This window comes from Cynoglossus semilaevis, chromosome 17, assembly GCF_000523025.1.
Source record: "Cynoglossus semilaevis isolate Cse_v1.0 chromosome 17, Cse_v1.0, whole genome shotgun sequence".
Classification (NCBI taxonomy): domain Eukaryota; kingdom Metazoa; phylum Chordata; class Actinopteri; order Pleuronectiformes; family Cynoglossidae; genus Cynoglossus; species Cynoglossus semilaevis.
Window position 1 is genome coordinate 4,817,092 of NC_024323.1, and position 10,713 is coordinate 4,827,804.

The following is a 10,713-nucleotide window of genomic DNA, read 5'->3' on the forward strand; positions in this document are numbered from 1 at the left end:
TTTTTGTGGTCGTCTCGCATCATATTTCCCAGGAATTTACGAATAATGTCTATGGACTTGGAACTTAAAATATGGGCCCCAGAAAAAAAGTTTGGGAAACACTGACATGAAGGATATGCAGTAGTTAATTTTTAGAGACCACGAGTCTCAAGCTCTGAGCTGAGGGCCGCTTCTGCCACTATCCTTTTTTTGGCAGGGTCACATCAGTGTTCTTTAGCAGTTAAATATTTTAATTAAAAAAGAAAAAATATGTTTTATTATTATTTAAATTACATCAATAGCAAAGTTAAATTATTACTGACAACTAACCATGGTATGTGTTATTATTATTTAAACTACATCAATAGCAAAATTAAATTATTACTGACAACTAACCATGGGGCCAAATTAGGGGAGATTATGAGCCAGAAGTAGCCCCCAGGCCATCGGTTTGAGAGCAGTGCTCTAGGCTGACTGTGGCTTAGTTAGTGCTGCAGCACAAATACTGTATTACTTGTACGCTAATATAATTAGCCGGCGCCAGCTAAATAGATAATTAAGGCTGCCTCCATGATCTCCAGCTGCTCCATCGTAGAACGGTTGACACAACAAACTGTGTCACAGTTTAACGTTGCGCACTTGCGTCCAGAGAGTCGGGGGAAGTCTGATTACTGTTAACGAATTAAATTGCAATAGTGTGATAAATAATAACCAACAAAAAATACATTTGCATTAAACTGAGATATACTAATAGCCAACAGAAAAGACGTTATCAAAGTGTAGCTCTGTGTTGAGTCCTGATACTGAGAAAGGTTTTTGCGTGGCCCATGACTTTATTCCTTTATTCAGCTTCTCCTTCTTTTCAGGGTGCCTGGGGAACTGCAGCGTATCCCAGTAGTCAGTGGGCAAGGCCGAGGTACACCTGGGACGGTACGTCAGATTCTTCTTCTTCTTTTGGTTCGGTTCCCTTTCTCAGCCTCCTTCTGCCTCCATCTACCTCTATCCCCGAACTCCTCTGCTTTTACTCCAAATATTTCCATGTGCTTTTTTATTTTACAACATCCGCAAATCTCCTTGTCTTCTCCTCATTCGTGGCAACTCCAACTTCAACATCCTTTCTGTAGTTTATTCACTAATTCTCCTCAAACTGCTCCACCTTAACTGTCCCTCAAGTCTCCTATCTTCATCTCCTCCACCTCCATCTCAGCCTTTTATCTATTAGACAGAGACACTGTGTTTGAATCATTTATCATAGCAGATCTCACTACTGCCTTTTTAATCTTTCCTTTCAACTTCAACTGGTCACTCTAAACGAAATTCTTAGCATTTTCATCCGCATTCTCCAACAGTTTTTATCAAACTGGTCGGCCTCTACCGGGCAGTACCATAGACCAGTAACGTCTCTTTCTGTCCTTGTTCCTGGCTCCTACTAATATAAACCAACCATAGATCTATAAAACGTTGGATGGAACACTGGGCCTTCATCCATTCAGCTGAATGGTGGTCATCCTAACTCTATTCCATCCTGTTTATACATTTATAAAGCCGACGGCTATCGATACTATTGAGGCTCAGTGAATCTTCAAAATAAGACATATTTTAAACTTTATTCTACATTACAAACCATTGTAATGAAATATCATATTATTATCTTTAAATCATCAAAGTGAATGAAAATGACAAGAATATTTTTAAGTCGCTGCTGCATGGTACCAAATGACCCACGGACTAGTACCGGTCCGCAGACCAAGGCTTGACTTAAATGATTTTCAGTGGTAAAGCAGAAAGTAAGAGCATTCCATTGTATTGACATTCTTATATAGCCTATTACACAGAATCCCGTCCTGTTATCGTAAATATAGGTGTTAATGTCAACGCCAAGACTTTGTCAGGTTTAAAGGAAATTAATGAGTTACGTGTATTCTTCTGACAGGTTTTCAAACATAGCTGAAGGCTATATATAGCATCATGCCAACATCATGCAAGAGTAGCAGTCAGAGAAATGCGACACTTGCATGGTGGAACCACAGCTCCATATATGGTCAAACGGAGTGTTGATGGCAGACAGGACAGGGCATTTTCAATTTTTTTTGTTAAAGCTCTGCTGAGTAAAAAACAAAAAAATGGTGTTTGGTGAGTCACTGCAGCTGGTTCTAAAAACTACACTACTTGTTTCACACCACATAAAAAAAAACCCGCTACCTCCTGCAGTGTGTGCTGTTACAGTTACGAAGTGCCTTCTTTCCAGATTCTGCACAGAGCACTCAGACTTTTACTGAGCTTTTTACCCTCCTGGCCCATGCCTCAGCTGGCAGAGGGGTCGGTGAAGCAAGATGCCTGTGTCTGTGACTAACACGGACTCTTCATGCTCCAGGCAAATCTATACAGCCGTGCATACATGAGCAATATCTACATGCTGGTCGTTTGTGACTGGTAAATGTACCATCGCATCTTACATAAACAGGATTTTTGTTACTTCAGTGTGTACTCATTCTATCTGTGTTTAGTAGAGTTGAATGAATTATGTATAAAGGATATGTATTTTATAACTAAAAGCCAACAATACTTTGGGTTATTTGTGTTCTCAGCAGCAGAATCAAAATAAAACATATTTTAGGCCAGGGGTCACCAACTTGGTGCCCTGGGGATACCTGGTTGCCCCCATGGGGTCTGTCCTAAAAATAAAACTAATGTATTTTCTGGACCATAAGTTACACTTTTTTTCATCCTTTGGCTGGGTTTGTGACTTATACTCAGGTGCGACTTATATATTAAAATATATAATTTCACATGTTTTTATATTTTTTATTTTCACACTGACAGCCGCTAGAGGGCACTGATGCAACTTATGCTCTGGAGAGACTTATAGTTCAGAAAATACAGTAGTCAGTTAAAGGGTCAACAATTGTACTCTTTTTGAATGATGCGATGATATTCAAATGGGTGCAGTGACGATGGTAAGAAGAATGTCTACTATTGTATTTTTTAAAACCTATTATTATTACATTGTTCCATAAAGGTTGGTGACCCCTGTTTAACAACTGTTTTAAGAGATATTGAAAGAAAAAAAAAGAAGCTTTTCACATAGTAATGATGTACTGTAACAGTAACGTCCATGTCGTGTTTTCAATATTTACTATTGCCTGTCTTTGCAATTCATCGTAAAACAAACCTTTGAAAACAAAAAAACGGTAATGTTTATAGGTAATGGCTCCCAGACTCCAACGCATATGTTCATCAGTCATTTAGGAAAATGATTGTAAACATATTTGTACATTAGTCCTAGTTTACTGCTCCCATAAGGCTGTGGAGGACGCGCTGTATTTACGGCCGAGTGTCTCTGCAGATTATTTTAGGAAGTGTTGTGTGAATCATCAACCCATATCTGTCACTTTCACTCTGAGAATTTTCTCACTTTTCTGACATGAACTAAATCGTGGAGTAAATATTTACAGTGGATTAATCGCCCTGTGCTGTAATTGACATCATCATTTATCCCATCACGGTGTCGTTAGGCAATTCTTCACAGTGCCTTCATGAAACCTCATCAGAGCATGCATTAATGTTTCTAATATCAGCTAATGGAGAAATCAATGCTGGGTTAACGATAAGGGTGAGAAGGATTTTTAACGGAGCATATTATCACGGTCAACCCCTGGTCCAGGGACCAGTGTTGGTCCATTGGGTATTTGGTACCAGGCCACATTGGGACACTGTGAAAAAATGTACTTCAGTTTTACTAATTTACTTCTTTCAAACATAATCCAGTCATATCCCTTTACTTTTTTCGTTCAAAAATAATCTGTCAATTTTTCAATCAGATACTAACATAAGAAATTCTAAAATGTTTTTTTTTTATTGAAAATGTAATAATCCTTCAAGTTGTCACGGTATTACCTTTCGCAGTAACAGCTGATACCGGCCGACCGGTCCTTGGTACAAAAAAGGTTGTGGACTGCTTAGATAGAGGATGTGAACATATTGTACTCGACTTTTTTTTGAGGTAAATGATGGGTTTCTTTATTAAGAGGGGTCAAAGGTCTGAAAGTCTGTGAAACAAGGAAACTTGATGAATGAGAATTCCATCAGGAAAATAAACAACTGGACCAAATTAATGTGAAAAGGTGAAGTTCGAAGGGATGCACAAGGAAGGGACACCAGCACAAATAACACTAGGAATACACAGGGGAAGGATGGGACTGCTGTCACAGGGGACAACCAAAAAACTGGCACAGCAGGTAGGAAGGACGCAGGTTATACACACAAAACGGCCGGATAACTAGCATGACACAGGTGACACAGATTCAGGCAGGTGGAAGCGATCACAAGGACGAGTAGAAGTAGGCACAGAACTGGACTGGAGCGGTGAGAAGCAACGGTGGGAACAGTGGGAAGAAAAACCAAGGACTTTTCTGACAATAGGGAGAATCATAGAACCAAAGACAGACTAAAAAACCGGGGGAGAGGAGGGAGGTGCAATAACTGCAATAACAATAAATGTGCAGTTTCTTCTTATTCATGGTATGCTTGTTATCATACCTATCTGTCTGTCCGTCCGTCTATCCGTCCATCTATCTAGTTATCAAAACTTAGATAATTGGTTACCTACAGTCAGGCAGGCAGACACCGGCTGCATGAAACAGTGCATTCCATTTCAGATTCATGTGGGTGCCGCCGGACGTCCCAAAAGAGATCGCAGTTTCTCATTTATTCACTAGGTGCCCTTGTTCTTTGGGGCCACATCCCAAAGGGTACAAAGCCATAAGGAACTGACACTGTCATCCTCTGGTCTGGAGGTAGGAATCAAACTGTCCTGAATAGGATAATGAGGCTGCTTTGAGGTTTCCAGGTGAAAATCTAAATTAAGGCTCCTGCTACAGGTCCTGGACCTGGACGCAGAGGCGCTCTTCTTTCTTAGCTTTTCGGTAACCTGTAACCCCGTATTAGACATCGGCACTGATTCCATCTTTATCTCACATTTTCATTTCATTTATATAATTTTTCTACACATTCTGGATGTTAAAAACAGGCACTTGTTAGTCTGAAGTGACAAATTGGATTCCCTTTTTAGTCATGTTCGACATTCCTTACAAATATGTTCTTTTTTCTTCTTTGCCTTGGCGAAGCTAAATTTATGTCAATTATTTTTCTATCAAATCATTCACTATGTTAACGATACGGTTGCTTTTTCCATTATCTTAATCAGGTTACGTTCAACCTAATTTAAATATTTGAAATACAAACTCTGCATATCAGGTCTCGTACTCCTTGTGGAAGGCAATATCACTGCACTTCTCCTTTACTACAGACTCGAACTCATTGTAAGCAAAAGAGTGAGCGGCCCCTCCATTTGAAAATAGCAGTCATTTCAAGCACTCAAACAGATGACTTTCGCCATCGTTCCTTCTGTCTGGCTAGCGCTTCTAATTCTCCTCCACTCACCGTCAAAAGAGGAAAAATCTCCCTTGTCCGCTGCGTCCCACGATAAAAGCAAAATATCATTAGCATCTCGAGGAACTGACTAAGAGACTTTGTACAATGCTTTTCATGTAGCGCATAACCTTGACAAAGATGCACCATATGGCCGACTCCAAACAGCAGCCAGGCATATGTTTATTACATGGTCTGATCCGGAGAAAGTCCGTGTTCTGAAGATACTTTAAAAAGCCCTTATGTTTAGAATATAAATGGAAAAAAGTCTTTTTAAAGTATCTTTAAAAATTCAAAGCATGTGCACCATCTAGCACAGGTTAGCAAGATAGGCGGAGCATCGCTCAAAAGCCTCTGGAATAACTTTGCCTGAAAACACAAACACACAATGACAAATGTTGTAGGTCAACAAATTTGTCAAGTAGTTCTCTAAAATTACTGAACTATAGCATAAAAAATATAGCCGTAGCTAAGTATGCTAAAACTGCTATTTAGCTAAACAGATATTAGCCCACAAGATTTTAAGTGAAAAAGTATAGATCTTTTTTTTTAAATTTCATTTTAGTTCCAGAGCTTTCCTTCAGTTACTTTGGTGACTTGGAACAAATTTTTTGATCGCAATAAAATCTCAGTTTATAACAAATAAAACAAAACAAACAATATAATACACGCTGTTGAGATTGAGTAATGATAATTGTAAGAGTTCCACACTTCTAAACAAGCATTTCCTGTCCTTAACTCAAACAAAATAGACTACCGCAGGTTTTCAGTCTCCTACGATACTTGCTTATTTATAAACCAGTCACGCTGTGTTGCGTTTACATGCTGTTAATTTCCTCGCCGTTAAGCTGATACGGTTGTATTTCTATCTGTCACTGTGAAGGCTTTGCTATGCGCTAAGAGTAACTGAGGACACAAATACAAAGGCAGAAGGGCGGCCACTCACGATGATTAATACTGTTTACTTGCGCGATACATATGAGAAGCGGTAAACGAGCATTATCAGCACAAAGACACAGACATCGCAGGGCAGGTGCGGCCAGGGTGAAAGGCTCATCGACCCGTTGGATGGTACTGAGCAGGAAGGTGGCCGTATCATCTGGGAAAGGAAGACGCTGATCAATCGAACATACATCTGTTATGCGATTTCACAATTCATCGTATCATCTGGGGAAAGGAAGACGCTGATCAATCAAACATACATCTGTTATGCGATTTCACAAACTCAACTTATTGCAGATGTTGTCAATGGGCTGCTTCAACCACCACTAATGAATCGTTATCATTTTTTTGAGTTAATTCTGTTTTCCAAAAAAACCCTGTCAATTTTTTTTTGCTAGTGAAATCCTTCAGCTGACGCAGATGTGCAGATTCACAAGTTGGGTAAAAATAGATCTGTGCATTGGGTATAAAATGTGTCTTGAAATGTTCCAGAATGTTCCATGTACTTTTTTCACACTGCACTGAAAAAGTCAGCCATATTTGGAGAATATTGACTATTAAAAATCTCTTTTTGTTTTCACTGGAATCAACCATCTTCTTGGTCAGATCTTAGTCACAACCTTTAAAATCCCCTTGTCTTATGACATTTAATTAGAAGACAAATATAAAAACCCTGCAACCACATAAATTAGAGGCTCAGGTAAAAAGATAGGAGACAAAAAGTAATTTTTGCAGTGTTTTCAATGCAGGTAAACTCAGGTGGTGACCTCTGCAGAGTAGCAGCCAATGTGTGCAATCTAAGCAAAAACATCGCTGAGACAAATTACAAGGAAAAAGTGTGTGAGTGTGTGGTTGAGAGAGTGTATAGAGGTGAACCAAACCCTTAGTCAAAATTAACAGAATTTTTGTTCAATCTGACCTGCTTGATGAATTTTGAAACGGAAGTGAGAAATCCTTTTAAACCAGCAGAGAACTCAGCTATTGATTTTAACTGCACAAATAAAAAGAAAAATATTATTATTACTTGTTATTTATTCACATTTATCACTCCCTTTCCCCCAGTTTACTCTCAAACTATTAAAAGTGGAACAAATGCAAACGCCGAGTGACAAAGATATCACCTTCAGCCGGATCAACACAGGGAAATGGTTACAAGGCCCACAGCAGCTCTAGGCTTTGAGAACTAGGCAGCAGCTCAACCCTTTCCCTGGAGCCTTTACCTACAAAGCATAGCCTTTCATTATTCATAAAAGTATGTGCTTACAAGGTGGCTTTTCTGTTGGACTGTGGAGGGAGGGAAGGCGCTGATCATCCTTTTCAACTGTGTTGCCACTTCACCGCTCTCCTGTAAAGGCACAGGACGTGTATGTAGAACCCAGGGCTCAATATCGAGCCGCTCATGAATACACATGACGTTTAAAGAGGTGTTGACACAAGTGTTCAGGGGAAGCGAAAAAAAAAAAGTCTCTACTTCTTCCTACTACTTTTTCACACATGGATCTAATGGCAGTTATATTGCTTGGCTTTTTTGTTATCTTTTCTACTACTCCTCCTTTTCACTGTATATGTAGACATATATACATGGGGTCCTCGGTGTACTGTGTTCTCAACCTACAGCGCTTCGTGGTTACAGCTGTAAATTTATTAAGTAAATCTTGTTCCATTGTTACGATACGGCTTTAAAACAAGTTTTGCATGGCGTTTCAACATACGGCTTTAAAACAAGTTTTGCATGGGAATTAGTTGGCAAGTTGTGCGGACAAATACGTCATCATTCAGCGCTATACATGGAAGACAGCTTTATTTACCTTTGCTGGTTGTACTCCATACATTGAATTTGTTTTGGTTTTTTTGGAAACTCTTTGCCCTCCATTATGACTCCCAGGCGTAAGTCAGACTCTTCTGATGTGATTTACTGCAGACTGGAAATACCACGCCATCACTGAAACTGCGGACTGGAAATACCACGCCATCACTGAAAGATCATTACATTTTCCAAAAAAATTTTTTTTAGACTTTATTCTGTTAGTATCGTCTGAAACACAGATTGTTTTGGAATATTTTTTGATGAAAAAAGTAAAGGGATTTGACAGTAAATTAGTAAAAACTGAAGTTCCTGAGGTTTTTTTAGTGTCCCACTGCGACCCAGCACCAAATGAACTACGGACCGTCACCGGTCCCCAGACCGGGTGTTGAAAACCCCTGTCCAAGATTATGTTGTTACCACTGTGTTCGGTGACTTACACAGGTACTTATGGACAGTATGTGACTTTCGACTTACTGCAACAGTCGAGTTACCTCACACCGTAGGAACAGAATTCCGACCTTAGTTGAGAGCGCTTTTTTTTTACCTGCCAAAGTACAAAAAGCACCGTAGGAACAGAATTCCGACCTTCGTTTTTTTTTTACCTGCCAAAGTACAAAAATATCACTTGTGGTCAAGATTATAGAATTCAAGATCAAAAATTGTATTGCCAGTGTCTTTTCCATGTCTTTTCTTCTTTAAATGGCGTCCTAGTGAGCTAATGTGAGCAGGAAAAGTTGTGGATAATTCAGACTGAGTGAACGCTCAGTGGGTGAGTGTCTGATGCCTCTGCCTGCCTCAGTGTTCTGGACATTCCCCCGCAGTTGTAAATAAGTCTGTCTCAGACAATGAGTCTCCCGCTGTGTGACGTCGATGTCAATCCTCAGAAAGACGAGAGGACACATTTTCATTTCTTTGATTTTTCTGCCAAACCCATGTAACTCCTCATGTGTGGTGTGTGGTTTAATAAAGAGACTATGGTCTTGCACTGTAAACACAATTTTTCTGTACTTGGTGGTTGAGTTATAACACAGCATTCTCCCTCGGTTGAGAAAGAAATGGCCTTCATCGTGAATCATGTTGGACTTCTGTATCTCCATTATAGAAAAACAAACTTTAGCCAAAACACAGAGACACAGAGAGGCTGTCAGAAAACTATGGCACCAGATAGAGAGGAGCATTAGAGAGCTGTTTGTTTTCTTCAGGGGTGAAACAAAACATACAGTTTGGAAGTGTTGAGGGTGAAGGCAGCTGTCACTGTCGTGGTGATGCAACTTAAAAATGAGATTTAACAGAAGTCAGAAAAAAAAACACAGGAGGCAGTAGAGCGTGTCAGAGTTGTCTGACTATATTTATGTTAATTTCACGGAGTCAGAGGATGGGAAATTGTATCAAAAGCCTCCTATCTGTCAACTTTAATGAGCATTCCATGAAGCCGGGAAATGAAACGTTCAGTTTTCCTGTACAGTAACATATTAGGTTTCTGTCTGGTGAGTTGGCTTACTTACCGCAGGAGTGTGTTTTATAATAAACCAAGCTTCCTGACAACAATAGAGTATACATAGAATTTGAAGTGCTGCTTTACTTAAAACTATATGCAGATGACTGTATGCTCTTTTTTGATGCCTGTGTCGTGACTTTCAGATTCTCTGACAATCAATGTCATCTGACAACCATCAGCTACCCATGATGGGACCCACCTGCAAAATCTACCTCAATGCCAGAGTGATGTTTATTCTCCGTCTCCGCCGGCGGCCAAGGTAAACAGAAATGCTTTTTATCCTCAACCAAGAAACATTTTCTGAATAATTTCTCTCAATTTTGTTATCATACACATATCAAAGAGTTGCTTTACCACTGACGTTGTACAGGGCACCTTGACATTTACATCAGAATTCTGTTCCTACGGCGTAATGTAACTTAATCACATACTTGGCGCCTCCAAGGGGAAGCCTGTTGTAGCAAATCTGCTGCTAACACAAGAATTTCTCAAGTGCGGGATCAATAAATTTCAATTTAATTTATTTTTTTTATTGAGAGGTGGTGATGTAACCATAAAACGCCCTAGGTCGAGGATGTCGTAAACCATTGTTTCCAGAAAAAAAAAATCCCAACTGAATCAAGTCTTTTGCATTGAACTTACCATTTTCTCTCTTGGCTGCCTCTTGGTTCGGATCTTTGCACATTTCGTCACACAGCCGGGGAGTGATGTTGTTGTTCCCTGTATTCACTATCACACACAGGTGAAACATTTGTGTGATTGAAGCTGGCTGCACAATGTACTGTATTTGCCGTGAGCCACACTCTGTCATTCATGTTTCTGTGGCCTGAGGGAGGGCAGACTTCTCAGAACTGCAGCAGAACAATATTTCACCATAGGAACTTGTTGTGAACTTTCATTCTTTTTTTTTTTTCTTTTTCAACTCTCCGTTCCCCAAGTTGTCTCACTTTATATATAGCCCAATATATATATATATATATATATATATATATATATATATACATATATATATATACATATATACATATATATATATACATATATATATATATATATA

At 39.4% G+C, this 10,713-nt stretch overlaps 1 protein-coding gene across 2 annotated transcripts in view; it reads left to right on the top strand.

Annotated features, from left to right (window-relative positions):
* Positions 1 to 10,713, top strand: part of kdm8 (lysine (K)-specific demethylase 8) — a 123,315-nt gene that overhangs the window by 32,455 nt on the left and 80,147 nt on the right. For both annotated transcript variants that reach the window (XM_017040805.2, XM_017040809.2), the window contains 2 exons: positions 846 to 909; positions 9,800 to 9,915. The gene's annotated coding sequence lies outside the window, so the exon portion shown is untranslated. The remainder of the gene's footprint in view (positions 1 to 845; positions 910 to 9,799; positions 9,916 to 10,713) is intronic.